At 33.4% G+C, this 17,254-nt stretch overlaps 1 long non-coding RNA gene across 1 annotated transcript in view; it reads right to left on the bottom strand.

Annotated features, from left to right (window-relative positions):
- Positions 1-3,255: 3,255 nt before the first annotated feature.
- Positions 3,256-17,254, bottom strand: part of LOC140699284 (uncharacterized) — a 28,020-nt gene continuing 14,021 nt past the window's right edge. The window contains exon 3 of the long non-coding RNA XR_012077341.1: positions 3,256-3,301. This is a non-coding gene — a long non-coding RNA (uncharacterized lncRNA). The remainder of the gene's footprint in view (positions 3,302-17,254) is intronic.

Genomic DNA, 17,254 nt, shown 5'->3' with positions numbered 1-17,254 from the left:
GTTTAGCTAGCAAAATTGTCTTTCATATATAAATGCAATTCATTGTGGATAGATGGGAAGATTCAGTTATATAAGATGAATAAGATCTAGAAACCAGCTGTGCAACATCATGGCTAGAGTTAACAATACTGTACTGTACACTTAAATTTTAGATAAGTCAATAAAATTCATGTTAAGTGTTCTTACTACAATGAAAATATATGCAATATAAAACATTTATAATACATACTACCACTGAGGATTTCTGCTATAAATGGACTGCTAAAGGACATACATCAAGAAGAAGGACATATTCCCCAAATGGTGTAAGATACAAAAGGATATAATTTTAAATGTATTTGTTTGGTCAATTTCTGGTTGCTTTTGATTTTTGCTTTTAAATTGTATTAGAAGTTAGTAACTAACTGATGAAGGCAATCTGTTGATGGTTAAAAAAGAAACAAGGTCAGAATCAAAAGATTCAACTATGTGTGTGTGTGTGTGTGTGTGTGTGTATGAAAGACTGGAGCAGAGTCACTTTCATAAGTTAATTATCCATAATAGGTATTGTGACTTTCCTCTTATGCAGGACCGACTCCTCCATAAATATCATCTATAATGTCTGGACATAATAGAAAAAGTAACCATCTGACGGCAGTGGAGAATGAAAAGGAGGAGTTGTATTTTGTAGGGATTTCACTTTCAGGGAAGAAGGCATATAAAAAAGAAGTGTCCCTTTTCATTGTAAGATGGAAGAAGTTACAGAAGTTGCAGAGTGAAGGGATAGAAAAACTGCAAGCTTCCTGTCCATGTGAATCAGAGCACTGATTTGGAGCAACGATGGCCACTGGCAATGAAAGAGTAGACAAAAATAGAAAGAGTTAGAGAGGAGGTCTTGTGTACTGTCTGACACACGTTGACTGATCCCTGAAGCACACATGTGAAGAGAAGACTCAATAAACCTCAGCTAAAGGTAAAAATATCTGAAGCTTGGTGATGTTTCAGAACAGAGTTTGTAGTTCATCTCCAACAAAGTTAATTGCCTGCTGAACAAAAATTACTAATTAGAAAAAAAAATTATCTCAAAACAAACAATTTTAAATGTGGGAAACAATTCAAAATAATCTGACATTCAAAGAATGAGGTAAATGGAATCCTTCCTAAAGAGAAAAGATGGTTAATGTGAACAACCCCATGATGATCTAAGTAAGGAGTATAATGTAAAATAAAAATATTTTTAAAATTTTCTCTCAAGGATCTCTCAATGGAAAACTAAAACTATAAAACTAACCAAATGAAAATTCTTGAAATAAAATTTGAAAAAAATGTATTACATAGACTTAACAATAGCCTTGTGATGTTGGAGGATAGCTGGTGAACTTAACGATAGCTAAACAGATGCTATCCAATCTGAGAAATAGAGAAAAAAATTGAAAAGTACAATCAGAATCACAGAAGTGTGGGATATTATGAGAGTCTAAGAAATGTTATCAGAGTTTTAGAAGAAAAGAAAAAAGTGACTAGGGAAGATACTAGTTTATTACATACTGAAAAATTAACTAATGTAATGTAAAGTATAAAGTATATATTTAGAAGTTCAAAAAATACAAAAAATAAAAATTTTTTTAAAGTTGTGCCAGCTTAAAATTTGAGTCAAGTGCTTAAAAGTTAAAGGCAAAGCATCATTTAAAAGCAGCAACACAATTAAGTGCGGTTTTGATTATTATAGGTACACACCTCTTATTATTCACTGATTTGACAAAGTTGGAGTACAAACACTATCTAATTTTAAGGCTTATTGTAAAACTGAAGTAATCAAAATACTGTGGTATTGATGTCAAGTTAGACAAATAGTCCAATGGAATAGAACAAAGTTAGGTAATAGAAAAACATGTAATGGAAAACCAATTTTAAAAAAGGTGCAAACACCATTCAGTGGAGATTGGATAATTTTTTTAGCAGATGGTTTTGGGACAATTGGATATCCACATGCAAAATAAAAGAAGCCTGGATCCACGTGTTGTAGCATTTATAGATATTTCCTCAAGTTTTATCATATACCTAAATGTAAACTTAAAACTATGAAACATCTAGAACAAAACATAGAGGAAAAGCTTTGTGATTTCTGGCTAGGCAAAGCTTTCTCAGATATGATACTGAAAGCATGATTATAAGAGATCAAACAGATAAAATGCACTTTGTAAAAAAATAAAACTTTTACCCTTCGAAAAACTGCTAAGACAATGAAAAGCAAGCCACAAGCTGGAAGGATGTTTTTGTAAATTACATATCTGATAAAGAACATGAACCTAAAATATACAAACACCTGTTACTTCTCAGTAAAAAGAACTAAATCATCCAATTGAAAACTGAACAAAGGTTTGAATAAACACATTCCCATAGAAGATACATGGATGTGAATATTTACAAGAAAATATGCTCAATACAGTAATTAGAAAAACAGATTAAACAGACAATGAGATACTTCTTTTTATCTATTAGAATGTCTTAAAAAAAAAAGAAAAGAAAAAAGAACCACTGATTGTTCTGTAGCAAGGATTTGAGGAATTGTAACTCTCATACAGTTGTGGTAAAAATGAATACATATATCATGTACCCATATGTATGTAAATACATATATACATTAATTATTTATACACACCCACAACAGTCTTATAAAACAATACAAATGAATGCATTGTAGAATATGCATTCACCTGTGCAACCTATGTAAGTTGTAGTAATACAATTCTGAAAGAACAATGCAAATGACTTTTCTAATGTTTAGCAGCAATCAAAATCATTAGTAGTATTACTATTGTTGTAAGGAATTATAGTCACTAGAGTGAGTTTCTACACTGGATTGTTAATCAAACTCACTAGACACAGCAGGTGAACCCAGCACAATGTTTACTTATCTTAAGGAAAGGATGTAGCATCATTCACAGCAGCAGGCTCTCAGAAGCTTTGATTGCCCAGATGTAACTTATGATGTCTCCAAACATATGAGATGGACTTTTTGTGCAGGATGAAGACAAGAGATGACACCTAAGTGATGCTCACAAGGAAGCTAAAAAGTGTAGATTGCCTCCGCTGAACTTGTAGGTCTACAACCCCTGCAGGGGTGTGTGCTGTGCTCCCATTTTTCACTGTACCTAAAGTTCACAACTGTACAATAAATAATCCCAACACTGCATCCTGAGATGTGTTTCAGTACTTATTCATTAGTACATAGAAACCCCAACTAAATTCGTTTAATAGATACATACCTTTAGATGATTCCATAAGAAATTTGACTAGGGGTTAACTTCCTTCAAACATCCTTGAAGCAGGAAGAAAACAATCACATCAGAGACATTAAAAACAACAACAAAAAAGCAAGCAACTAAACAAGGAGCACACTTTAGAATTCATAGAAACAGAACACTTCTAATCCAGGTTTGTGGTTACCTCTGGAAGGGAGGCAGGAAGGTAAGTTGGAGAGGAACACAGAAATTGAGAACTGAAGGATTTTGGCAATGTTCTGGATGGTAGGTTCATGAGTGTAAGTTATATTATAAAATAAATACAAAATTAATTAATGAAAACAAAATGAATATATAAAATATAAAAATAAAGAATGAGAGTCATACATAAATTAATACTTAAGATTTATGGAATTGTGTGTGTCTGAAAATTTTAATAAATGAGAGCACTTTCTTAACTTTTCATGAAGTAAATATTTCATGAAAAGATAAGAGACACTATCCTTGCTAAATATTGCTTTGTAGAAAAAGAGAGAGAATACACTTTATTACATCAGCAACATTCTAGCTACTTGAAAGTTTTGTTTTCCTTAATTTTTTCTCCCTAATTACCCAACTATCTAGAATTCTTAAGAGTTGGGAAGTCTAATTAAAGCAAATGTGATTTTATTTCCTCTTTAGTGTTTAAATAATTTACTATTATAAACTACTAATAGTATTTAAAGAGTGATTATTTTATGCTAGGCACCATATTTTGCTTGGGTTATGTTATTTTATCTTCATAATATGTGAGTTGGCAATTTAAATATACATTTTACACATGAAGACATAAAGGTTAAATTAGACAACATAACAAACCAAGTAATTCACAAAGCTTGACATTACCAGGAATTTATCCAATCAGTCTGACTTCAAAATTCATATTATTGTGGCTCTCACTGAAACTTTCTCAACTCATAATTCTGATCAAGCTTCGACATCTTTCCTTGGTAGTGGGAGAGACATAAATAAGAAATTTATCTATGATCTCTCATTCTGTCCATGTCTGAATCTGGATGTATAACTTTCATATGGATTAATATTGAAAAAATCTTAGCTTTATAACAGAGGGACTCAGAAGACCTAGCTCATGAGGATGCCCTGGCCACGTGGGCCTTTCGTGTCTCATGTTTAGGTGCCATGTCTACCAGGTCCAGTAGCGTGCTAGCCACTGAGTTTGGAAAGATGTATATTGTCCTGTTATTCATAGCATGGCTTTTCTCTAGACCTCTAGGGGCCTGCCTTGTGATTCTTCTCTTGGGCTTGTCAAAAACCGTGCCCAGTTTGTTTGTCAAAAACTGTCTGTTTGTCATGATAGACATCTCTGGTAAAATGTGGTTTGTTGGGTCACACAGCTCCACTGGCAGGGCTACACCTGATGCAGAGCTCTTTCCTACTTTTGATTCCACTCAACTCTGATAGCCTTCTATGACATTCAGTAAATAGGACTGAGAAGTATTACTGTTATGAATTGGTCAAATTAATACTTATCAAGTGGAGCACAAGGTGCCAGATGGTGAGCCATGGTTCAACAATAGACCAAAAGAGAAACTGAAACAGAGGAGGTTGTTACTCACAGGTCCTGGATGAAATACATGGTATGACTTGAGGGACCACATAGGAGAGGTCAAGACAGAGCTCAGTCAGAGACAGGACCTTGGGCTCCATGCCTTTATGAGAGTCTGTAGGTGGACTGCTTTAGGGGTCTCAGACCAAGTGGATTGGTCAATTCAAACCAAAAGAGCAGAGTTTTGTTAAGCCCCAGAAGGGCTATACGTTAGAGAGGGAACATAATGGGAAGGAACTGGGAAGCAGAAGGGAATTTTGATCACAAGAATTGTTGAGGAAGTCATATAGGAACTCAGCATTTGCTTGTGCCAGTGGGCAATTACTTCAATCTGTCTGAATTATAAATTAAATGATTTTAAACATACAACTTAGAAAATAATTTGGAATAAGTTATCCCCTAATGACGGAATGGCTTATACAGGAAATTCTAACACATCAAAGTAGTATGATACAACAGAACACTTTGTTCCATAAAAGTGTTACATAGAGCAGCTTCTAAAACTTTTTCTTTTTAAGTAAAGAGATAGAAGATGCTTGCAAATCTATGGGAGATTTACATCTGTCCCAAAATTGCTATTATACAACTCAAAGCATCCTGGAAATCTCATGTTTCAATTAAAACAATGTGTATGCCATTTAAGCCTACTTCACAATGTATTGTCATTCAGTTTAACATAAAAATGTGTAGAATTATCTAATGACTTGCCTCAGATTCATTCTCTTGTCCTAAGTCACTTAGGTCAAAATCTTTATTATTCATCCTGGCCACTCCTCTTTCTCTTATACCTAGTTTATTCCCTCCCCACCATTAAATCTCATTTCTTCTGCCTGCAAAATATATCCAAACTCAAAATGTATCCAAATCACTCCAACTACTGTAACATTTATTTTATCCCCATCTTCTTCCGTCTGATTTATTATAATAACTCCTTAATTGGTCTATCTGCTTCTACTTTTGAATCTTGGATATTTTGCACAAAGTGAATGAAGTGAATGATCTTTGATTTTCTCAAGTAAAGCCATGCTATCTCTTCAACAGTATCTGATAGCTTCTCATCTCACTCAGAATGAAAGTAAAATTCTGACAAAGGCTCTTTACATCCTATATCATTTGTCATTTATATCTTACTCTCTCTTTTAGTTTATCTTCAACATCTCTCTTTCTCTCTGTTTTGCCACACTCTTCTTCCTGCAACACACCAAGGAATTGTAGGCCTTTGTCTCTTCTCTATTTAGAACACTTTTCTCAAAGACAGCTGTGCTATGCTCCCTCCCTGACCTCCCCAACATTAGTACTGAAATATTACATTTTTCAGCAATTTCTTTCAAATCATACATCTTCCCATACTTTGCATTTCCTATTCTGCCTCCCTGCTTTATCTTTCTTCATAGCATCTGATGGTGCTATATATAGTTTAGCTCTTTTTTTAAATCTTATAGCTCATAACATTGAAATTTAAGTTCTAAGAGGGAGCAGGGCTAGATGTCTATTTTTTTTATAAATTGTATTTTCAGCACCTGAAACAACTGAAAACATAGTTGTTAACCAATGAAGTAAAACACATTCTTCAATAAGATACATCATATTAATGTGGTTTTCTGTGCCCACATTTTTGAAGCACAGACAGAAAGAAGTTAATTGCTGATGATGATAAAAAGAGAAAACACTGCAGGATGTGTATGTGGACCAGGAGCTGTTGGAATTTTATCAGGAGGGTGGGGGGCAGGGGCTTCTTTCTTCATGAGGCTTCCCTTACTGCTGGCTAAGTGCCAGAGAGTTGTGCACATGTCTCCCTGTCAACTCCCAACAATGGGCAACTCCTGCTCCAACTTTAGGGGACAGTTGACACAGGGGCTGTAGCCTCTGCCCAGCTTGCTTGTCATCTGTGCCTTCATGGTCCAGAAGAGGAGCTGAGATTACCTCATGATGATGCTCAAGTGCACTGGCATGGACAGTAGTGCACAGGGTCAGAGGTGGGTGCACTGGTACTTTCTGTGATTGTGAACCTGCTAACTATTTAAGATATCTACCACCACACGATGAACTGCAACCACAGCCTGGGTGCCCAGCGCATCACTGACATCACTGGCAGCCGCAATTACCCAGGCCTGCAGCATCTCACCATTGCTAGGGGTCACACCTTTATTCTGGCCTACTCAGTCACCAAGAAGCACACCGTGAAGGGTCTGAAGTCCATCTAATTTGTGAGATCAAAAGCAAGAACCTGCATATAAGTACGGTATCATGCAGGTGAACAACAGGTGTTATGAAGGCCATTGAGAGCTGGCAGTGAGGGATGGTGCTGTTCATGCAATGGAGCAGAATTGCACTTTCATGAAGACATTTGCCAAAACTGATGTCAGTTTGCAGGAGCTGCTCCATATGCTTCTGAACCACAAGAAGAAGACTGCCAACTGCCTTGTCTTCCCAGAAGAAATTCCCGATGCCTAAGACTGACAACCACCTGCTTGGCACGGGCATTATCCCTGGACATTAGGAGCCCAACCTTCATTTCCTACGGTGTGTAAAAAACATGGACCAATCCCAGTGAAAGGCGTCACCTGCACATAACCAGCCTGTGCTGTGGTTTAGGTTATACAACTAGATGTAAATAAATGTCCCTTATAAGTTAATAACTTTGTTTTCCAGGCAAGAGAATACACATTGTTAAAACAATGACATTTGAGAAGGAAAAAAAAAGTGCACAATACATTTAAAGAATAAGACTTGGAAAGACTTTAGAGAAAATATTTGACAAGGACAATGAAATATTAAAATAAATTGAAAGATGCCACTTACCCTTCTTGTAATCCTCTTATTGTGTATTATTTTTAAATATTTCAAGTCTTATAAATGTCTAATCATATTTTTTCACTGTGTATGTAATTAAGAACTGTGTTCTCACAATAAAAGTTTTGATAAATGACTGTGAGATAAATATATGAAATAAGATAAAAATTAATATTTTACAGCTGATAATTGAAGGTGAAGGCAGAGAAAATTATGGAAGTGGATCTTAGTAAAGACATGCTAGTTGTTTCCTGAGTCATTTTTAAATGTTTGGGAATTTCACATAAAAGTTTTTTAAAAGTATAATAGTTTTATGGCTTAGTACAGCTTTTCCTCATGAAAAAGAAAGAAAAGAAAGAAAGAAAGAAAGAAAGAAAGAAAGAAAGAAAGAAAGAAAGAAAGAAAGAAAGGAAGGAAGAAAGAAAGAAAGGAAGGAAGGAAGGAAGGAAGGAAGGAAGGAAGGAAGGAAGGAAGGAAGGAAGAAAGAAGAAAGAAAGAAAGAAAGAAAGAAAGAAAGAAAGAAAGAAAGAAAGAAGAGAGGGAGGGAGGGAGGGAGGAAGGAAGGAAGGAAGGAAGGAAGGAAGGAAGGAAGGAAGAAAGGAAGGAAGAAAGAAAGAAAGAAAGAAAGAAAGAAAGAAAGAAAGAAAGAAAGAAAGAAGGAAAGAAAGAAGGAAGGGAGGGAGGGAGGGAGGAAGGAAGGAAGGAAGAAAGAAAGAAAGAAAGAAAGGAAAAAAGCAAGCAGTCAAAATGGAAATTAAAAAAAATTTTGAAACAAAAAAGGAAGCACAAGATACCAAAACTCATAGGATAAAGGAAAATTGTTCTAAGAGAAAAGTTTATAGTAATAAACAGCAATGTTAAGAAAAGAAAAATATCTCAAATAAACAATGTACTCTGATATCTAAAGGAACTACAAAAAGGAAGAATAGACTAAACTCAAAGTTAGCAGAAGGAAGGAAATAACAAAGATTAGAACAGAAAAAGAGGCTAGAAAAAAGATAGATAAGATGAACAAAACTAACAGTTAGTTTTTTGAACAGATAAATAATTGACAAACAGAACAGAGGAGACTCAAAATCAGAAATGAAAGAATAGACATTACAATTAGTAACGGAAATACAAAAAATCATAAGAGACTACTACGAACAATTATATGCCAACTAATTTGATAACCTAGGAGAAATGGATAAATTTCTAGAAAAACACAACCTACCGAAACTGAAGCATGAAGAAAAAGAAAATCTGAACAGACCAATAAGAAGGAAGAATATTGAATTAGTAATCAAAAACCTCCTCAAAAACAAACGTCCAGGATCAGCTGGTGAATTCTCCCAAATATTTAAAGAATTAATACCAAACTTCTCAAATTTTTCAAAAAAAAAACAGTAATCAAAGGGGATGGAACATCCTAAACTCATTTAACAAGGCCAACATTATCAAAGTCATACAAGGACACTAAAAAAAAAACAATTACAGGCAAAAATTCCTGATGAATGTAGATGCAAAAATTCTCAACAAAATACTAGCAAACTGAAATCAATAGCCCATTAAAAGAATCATATACCATGATCAAGTGAGATTTATCCCTGGAATTCAAAGTTGTTTCAAACTGGACACTTTGACTGGGTTAATGCTTCAAACTATTGCTATTTTTTCCACCAAATTTACAACATAAAGTTTTGTCTGATTTTTTTCATAGTAGTTGAACTTCCTATTTCCTGTATTTTCATAAAATTGTTACACTGATTTAAAATAACTTTTATTAAAGTATAATTAATTTACAATATTATATTAGTTTCAGGTGTACAATAGAGTGATTCACTGTTTTTGTGGACTATACTTCATTTAAAAACATTACAAAATAATGCCCGTATTTTCCTGTGCTCTACATATACAAATCCATGTTGCTTATTTACTTTATACATAGTAGCCTGTATCTCTTAATCCTGTACCCCTAATTTGACCCTCCCTCCTTCCCTGCCTCCACTGGTAATGACTAGCTTGTTCTCTATATCTGTGAATCTCCATTATATACATTCGGGTTTTTTTTCTTTCAGATTCTACACATAAGTGAAGACATATAGTATTTGTCTTTTGCTGACTTATGTCCCTAAGCACAATACTCTCTAGATCCATACACATTGTTGCAAGTGGCAGAATTTCACTCTGTTTTACGGCTGAGTAATATTCCATAATGTTATATTTATACATGTATCACATCTTCTTTACTCATTCATCTGTTGATAGACATTTATGTTGCTTCCATATCTTGGCGATTGTAAATAATGCTTCTATGAACCCTGTGGCATATGTATCTTTTCAAATTAGTGCTTTCATTTTATTTCTATATGTACCCAGTAGTGGAAATGCTAGATCATATGGTAGTTCTATTTTTAGTTTATAGAGGAAACTCCATACTGTTTTCCATAGTGGCTACACCAATTTACAATCCCACCAACAGTGTACTAGGGTTCTCTTTTTTTCCACATCTTTACCAACACTTGTTACTTGTAGACGTTTTGATGATAGTTATTTTGACAGGTGTGAGGTAATATCTCCTTGTGGTTTTGATTTGCAATTTGTCTGATGATTAGAGATATTGAACATTTTTTCATGTGTCTCTTAGCCATCTGTATACCTTCTTTGGGAAAATGTCTATTCAGGTCTTCTGCACATTTTTTAATTGGGTTGTTTGTTTTTTTGATACTGAATTTATGAGTTGTTTATATATTTTGGATATTAATCCCTATTGCTCATATCATTTGCAAATATTTTCTCCCATTCAGTAGGTTACCTTTTCATTTTATCAATTATTATTATCATTATTATTATTGTTATTATTATTATTTTGCTGTGCAAAAGCTTTTAATTAAACCCCATTTGCTTATTTTTGCTTTTGTTTCTTTGCCTTAGGAAAGAGACCCCAAAAAATATTGCTACAAATTTTGTCAAAGAGTGTTTTGCCTATATTCTCCTCTAGGAGTTTTATGATTTTGGGTCTTTAAAGTAATTTTTAAAATAATATTTGTAGTCTTTAAAAGGCTTTTCACCTTACCTTCTTTAAAAAATTACTGTTATAATTTTTGCTGTTTATGTGTCATATATAATTTCTTTTTAATTATTTCATTATTTTTTACGAGCACACTTATTTTTATTGTTATAGAAATGTCATAAATATGATATAGCTATTTCTGTTCCATCATATATACAAACATATTATTAAGACAGGTTAATTTATCTTTTACCATTTTTACTATTAAATTATATTTTTAATACATATACTTCTGTAATAAATATGTTTAAGAAAAGTTGATCTATATCTACAGTCACATTATACTAACTGCTCAATCACTCAGGTTGCTTGTCACAATTATATAATTATTATGGCATAAAACATTTCTGCCACTAAGACCTCAGTGCTTTGTTTTGCCAGGCTTAGAATCAACTGATGAGAAATAAATGTCTTTTATAAAGAAAGACTCTGCCTCTTTTGATTGAGGCTCATGTTGATGGTAATATTTATACCTTTTTGCTGTGGAAACAAAATACAGATGATATGTCATTTGTCATAAAGAGTCTTTCATTCTATTCTTAGATCCTCAGTTGCAGGCAGATGGTGACTACCATTCTTTATGAGGTGCTAAAGTAGGACTTTCGACTTAAGTGAGAATTGCAAGAGAACAAAAAAATAACAAATATCTTTAAATTAAAAAATCAATATGAACATATTAGAAACACATCAGCAAATCACACTTATGTGATTAATTGCTTATCATTTGTTGTAAATTAGCAAGACAACAGTTCACTCCTACACCTACTGACATCAAATCTCATGTTCTTTTAAATATAAAGAATGTGATATTTCCAGAGCTCAAGAAATATGTTATTTTGAAATGGATTTATTAAGCCTATAGTTCCTATACTTTCAATCATAAGCACTACATTTTCTCAGTCTTTTGTAGATGTCACTCATATATCTCTAAAATCACCTGGCAAGCATTTTGCATCCTCACACACCTTCACACATGCTGTTAATTCCATTGTGTAGAGGCTTCCCATAAACCTCAGACCAATTGAGACTGTCCTAAACAACCAGTTGATTTTTAGACGTATAGATACAAAAATCATACCTATTGCCTTTAATTTAATATACAATTAAGTAATTTTTTACATAAATGTTAGCATAGATTGGTAACATACTGCTATCATTTTAAACACTAAACAGGAGTGGTTTTGCTTCCACAGATTTTTCCTAATCCCTCTTTCAGAATTGCCAACAATACTATTAAATTGTGGCTGCTGGGATGGTACTATGTAGCAGTATACAGCCAAAGCCTGTTGGCCATTGATTCATTATCTTCTACTTCATAAACTTCCCTGTAAGTGAAGAAGATACATATCTTCAATAAACCCAGTGGAGGAAATGAAATGTTTCTCTTTCATCTTTGAGCTTTATGAAACACCTAATGTACTAAAAGCAAGAAGAATCATCTAATATTTAGCTCTTTGGTCAGGTTTTTCCTGGCTTATAGTTAAATGCATATAGATATATATATGCATTTAATTTATTATATTTTACCCACTGTACTTCAATATTATGTTCATCCTAAGTGAACATATTTTCTTCATGAATTATCAAGAAAAAGATTTCTAACATAAAGCAACTGTACTCGCTAGCCTCTGCTAAAACACAGTTCTCAAAGATATTACCTAATTATTAAGACTTATTGATGTCTAAAAATTCTATTTAAGAAACAATATATACAATTTTAGAATCTTAAAATATAAGTAAAGATTTAGGAAGTGTATAAGGATGTTATATTCTCCTAAAATGTATTAAATATACAAAAATATTAAAATCTACATTTATAGTGTATTTACATGAGCATAGGTAGATTTTTTTTTTCAGGATAAGTAAATCAGAGATAAATGCCATAATAAGAAATACCTGTTTCTTATCTAATTAATTTTGAGTTCATTTCTTCGAATTAGTTTACAATCGACCTAATACTTTAATTTGTTTTCTGCAAAATATCTTGCTGGAATTTTGATTAATATTGTATCTAATTTGCAAATATGTTTGGAGAGAATGACATTTTAAAAATTCTAAGTTCCATTAATTTATATCTTCTTTCATTACTCTCATCTTTTTTTTCTACTTTTCAGCATACAGAACTTGCATATGTTTGATAGATTTATACCTATATTTTAAATGATTTTGTGTGCTTTAGTAAATGATATTCTTTCAATTATAATTCCCAATTTTTCATTATTAGTATTGAGAAATACAATCACTTTTTATGTATTAACTTATATTCTCTGACATTGCTAAATTCACTTACTAAAATTTTTTCTTGCATATTTGTTGGCAAATTTACATGTAGATGTTCCTTCTGTTGCAGTTTTCCTTTGCTCTTTTTTTAATCCCTATATCTTTTTTTTCTTGCTTGCTTTCTTCCTTTTTTTGCCTTATTGTATCCATGAGGATCTAAAGCTACAGATTGGGAGAGCTGACAGTGGACATTCTGACTTTGTTTCTAATTGTAGGGGCAAATAATTAGTCTTTCATCATTAAATATAATGTTATCTACAGGGACTGTTTGTAAATGCCTCATTGTGTTAAAATTTCATTTAATTCTGAATTTGCTGAGTCTTTTTTAATATGATTAACAAATGTTGAATCTTGCAAGTGCTTTGTCTATATCTACTGGTTCATTCCATGTCTCCCAAATTTTCCTTTTTTTTTCATTTTTCATTCCATTGAAAATAATTTTACATTTTATTTGTAACTTTGTATTTGACCTATAGGTTATTTGATAGTGTAATTAAATTCCAAATATTTGTGATTATCTAGGTTATCTTTTTAACATTGTTTTCTAGCTTAATTCTATATGGACAAGGACCATTCTATGTATAAGTTAAAGTCTATTAAATTTGTCGAGAAGTGTTTGTCATAAAGAACGTGATCTACCTAGGTTCACACTTAAAGAAAATGTGTATTTTGCTACTGGTGGGTAAAGATTTCTATAAATGCAAATTAGGTCTACTGATGAGCTTGTCTAAGGCATGTTTTATTGTTGTTCCTATGTTGCTGGTTTGTTGGTTTGTTTCCTAGCATTTCCATCTGAGTCCTATAGTTTCTATTTGTTGGTTTAGATTCACCATCTGTCAATGCAAATTGTCTACCTTTTCCATTAGAGAATTTAATATATTAATCACAGTCATGTAAAATTTATATATGGTAATGTCAACATCAGTGACATTTAGGAGCCTGGTTCAGTGTCTGAGTTTATTGATTGCTCTGACTCTTAATATTAGGCTGTGCTCATGCCACAGAGGTGGTCACTTTCCACACATTTGTTTCTTCCCAAGTATCGTTACAGTTTTGCTGTTACTTGATACTTTCTAGCCTAGTGGTGATGGTTAGAGATAATTCTCTGTGCAATGAGTCCAAACTTGTACTCAGGTCTCAGGATAGGGCCATTATCAATGGTCCTGCCTTTTTTTCCACTGGCAGCTAACATCTAATTTGTACCTTGGAACTTATTATAAGAAAAAGTATTTCCTGCTCTTCCCACAGAGGTAGAAGACTTCTAATGCTATTAGCATAGGATCTGTGGTCCAGTACTCTGTTCCATTGCACTTCTATGAGCAGTTTGTTTTCCTTGAACTTTCTCTCAGCTACATTTGGTCTTCATTCTGACCCTGGCAGTGACAGCATTTCTTCCCCTTCTCCAGTGACAAAAGGCTTTTGATTCATAAGGGGTAAGGATCCATGTGGGGCTCTGTGTGTTTCCTGTAGTAAAAGCTGATTCTTTCTTTTAGGATTGCATTTAGGTTTATAAGATCTTGAAGTTAGAAAAGAGATCAAAAAAATATTCTTCTTCTGCTAGCATCATCAGAGGAATGAGCTTGGGAATTTTTGCAATGGTCTCTACATGTTCCCTTCTAATTCACCTGCCTAAATATGATAGGAAGCTAAAAACAATAGTGAAATCCTGTAATTTCTTATCTGAATGAGAGAGGAGCACCTTTCTGATTCTCTGCAAACTATAGGTAAAGCTGGGAGTTAGTGGCGTCCATGTTTGACTTTGCTCCTCCAGCCTATTCAATAATTTTGAAGCATTGAATTCCTGTGCTAAATCTCATGTTCATTAACAGAGGAATTGTAGAATGGTTTCTGTGTTCCTCATGAAAACTTAACTAAAAATAAATGAATTTTTATCTGATACTATCTCCATTATTAAAAATAAGTTAAAACCCACTTGGGGAGACTAATTGTTTAAACACATGAACTGTAGAAACAACATAATGTAAAACCACCCTGTTAGGATTGCACTACCTTGTGACTCCTCCCCGGTCTACACCCTGTTCTCCAATCCTTTTTGTGAGCACCACATGGAAGTTCATGGAGAAGACGATTTACTGTATCTCTGGTTCCAGGTGACTCTATACCCTTATGCTAGCCTACATTTGGTCTTCAGCAATTTATAAAATTTTTAACTGGATTCTTTTGATCCACATTTTTGGCACCGAGCACCTCTTCCCCCCATTCTATCTCTTATAGAGGGGCTTGTTATTCCTTAGATTTCAGTCTAGTTTATTGCCCTGAAATTTGGATAGGTTCATGACAAGTTATGATTTTCTATCTATATTTTTCTTTTATAATGGTAGAAGCATCACCCTTTCAAACTCTATAAACTCTAAACAGAATAACTCTGATTGTTAAGGTTTCTCTTTGTCTTTAAATTTTAGTATGTTACTGTGATGTGCCTATGATTAATTTTCTTTGTATTTATTCATTAGAGATGGTTGATATTCCTGTATATGTGGCTTTATATCTTTCATAATTTTTTTAAGTTTTGCAGTCATTATGTCTTCAAATTATACTTCTGCACATTCTCACATTTTGTTTCCTGTGTTCTAATTAAACATATGTTAGGCCATGTCCTACATGACCCTTCCATTATTATTGCTATTTGTACCTCTTTCTTTCTTTTTGCCTCTATTTGAATACAGTATATTCACCTATCTTCCCTCTTGCTTTGTCCAATATATTGTTAGTACTGTCTAAATATTAATTTCAGTTTTGTAGTCATTGCTAGGATATCCCTGCAATATTCTTCATTTTTTTTCACTTTCTCAAAATATTTATCATAATTACTTCTTGTTACATAATTATATATAAAAACATAACAATATCTGTTGACTCTATACTTTGGACCACTTATATATATTTTTTATAGCCCTTGTTTTTGGTTTTCTAATATATGGTTCCATTTTCCTGCATGTTTTGAAACTGTTAAGTGAATGTGAGGATTGATAACTTGCACTATTTTTCAGCATATGTAACTGGCTTTTAGTTCTTCCCACTAGAGGTAGAGCAGATTTCTCTGACATACTGAAATTAAAATTGATCATGTTCAAAGAGCTTGAATTTTGGGGGCTTTAGCTCTCCTGGACTCCTTGTTTGGCATCTACAATAAACACTATAATTTCCTTCACCATACATACAAAAAAAATTGATCATGTTACTAATTTGGCTGATAAACATTAGTGAATTTGGTATAAGTGCAAGTTTTAAGTCATTTGGTGTGTAATTTACTGTCTTTTGATTTTATAATTATTATAAATACACCCTTAAAAGGCCACTAGCCACAAAAGAATGAGGACCAGGCTTGAATTCAACCAATGGTTGGAGTCAGGCCCAGTTGGACCAAGCCCACATAGGACAGAAGTATAAACACTGAAATCGATAGATATAAAAATAAATGCTTCTTTCAAGCATTAAATGTTGGTGTGTTTTAGTACACAATCTTGTTGTAGCAGTAACTGAGTATTGCAGCAAGCATATGTAAGGAAAAACACCCAGAAACTCCTGTTATCCTTTTCTACAGGGTATTTACGTTTCTTTTGGAAGGTTGATAGAGAGTGGATATATTGCTTCAATCCAGCCTGATTTGCTTGTACTTTTAAGATATATTTCTTCAGAATCTTACCTGAAAGCTATAGATTTTTCTTAAGGCTTATTATTCCTAGCTAATTGTTGTCTTTCTGACAAGGAAAAAACTACTAGAATAGTCTTTCTCCTCTGTCTCTCTTCTTGATTTACAACTGCTTCTTTATTTGGGTTTCTTTTAGCACTGCCACCCCCTCCTCCCCCAAAACACACACACACACAAACAGATACAGCCTTGGAGGTGACAAATGCCTCAGGAAAATTGGGTTCTGAATGATGGATCTGTTGGCCTGCAACTCGCTTTCCTCTAGGATCTAGGTCCTCCAATCCCTGGCCGTCCTTAAAGTCCTAAATTGCAATTTATGTCTCCCTAGGCCATTGTAAGTGCCCTAAATTTTAGGTTGTTGTTTTTTCTTTAGAAAGTGTGGTTTAGAACAATAAGCAGCAAACTTAAAAGAGCAAAAAATCAGCAGAAAAATGTAAGGCTCAATCATTTAATTTTCCTTATATTTTGGTCCCTTATTTCTCTCTGATTTGGTTGCCCTACAATACCTCAGAGAGGGTTTTTCTTGCTGTTGTTGTAAATCATAATAATGATAACAATAATAATCTAGTTTTTTAGCTGTTCTGAGTGGAAGGATTACTTTTATGTAAGCTACTCTATTATAGCTG

The sequence above is a fragment of the Vicugna pacos genome, chromosome 1 (assembly GCF_048564905.1).
Source record: "Vicugna pacos chromosome 1, VicPac4, whole genome shotgun sequence".
Lineage (NCBI taxonomy): Eukaryota > Metazoa > Chordata > Mammalia > Artiodactyla > Camelidae > Vicugna > Vicugna pacos.
This window is presented reverse-complemented; position numbering and strand designations above follow the sequence as displayed.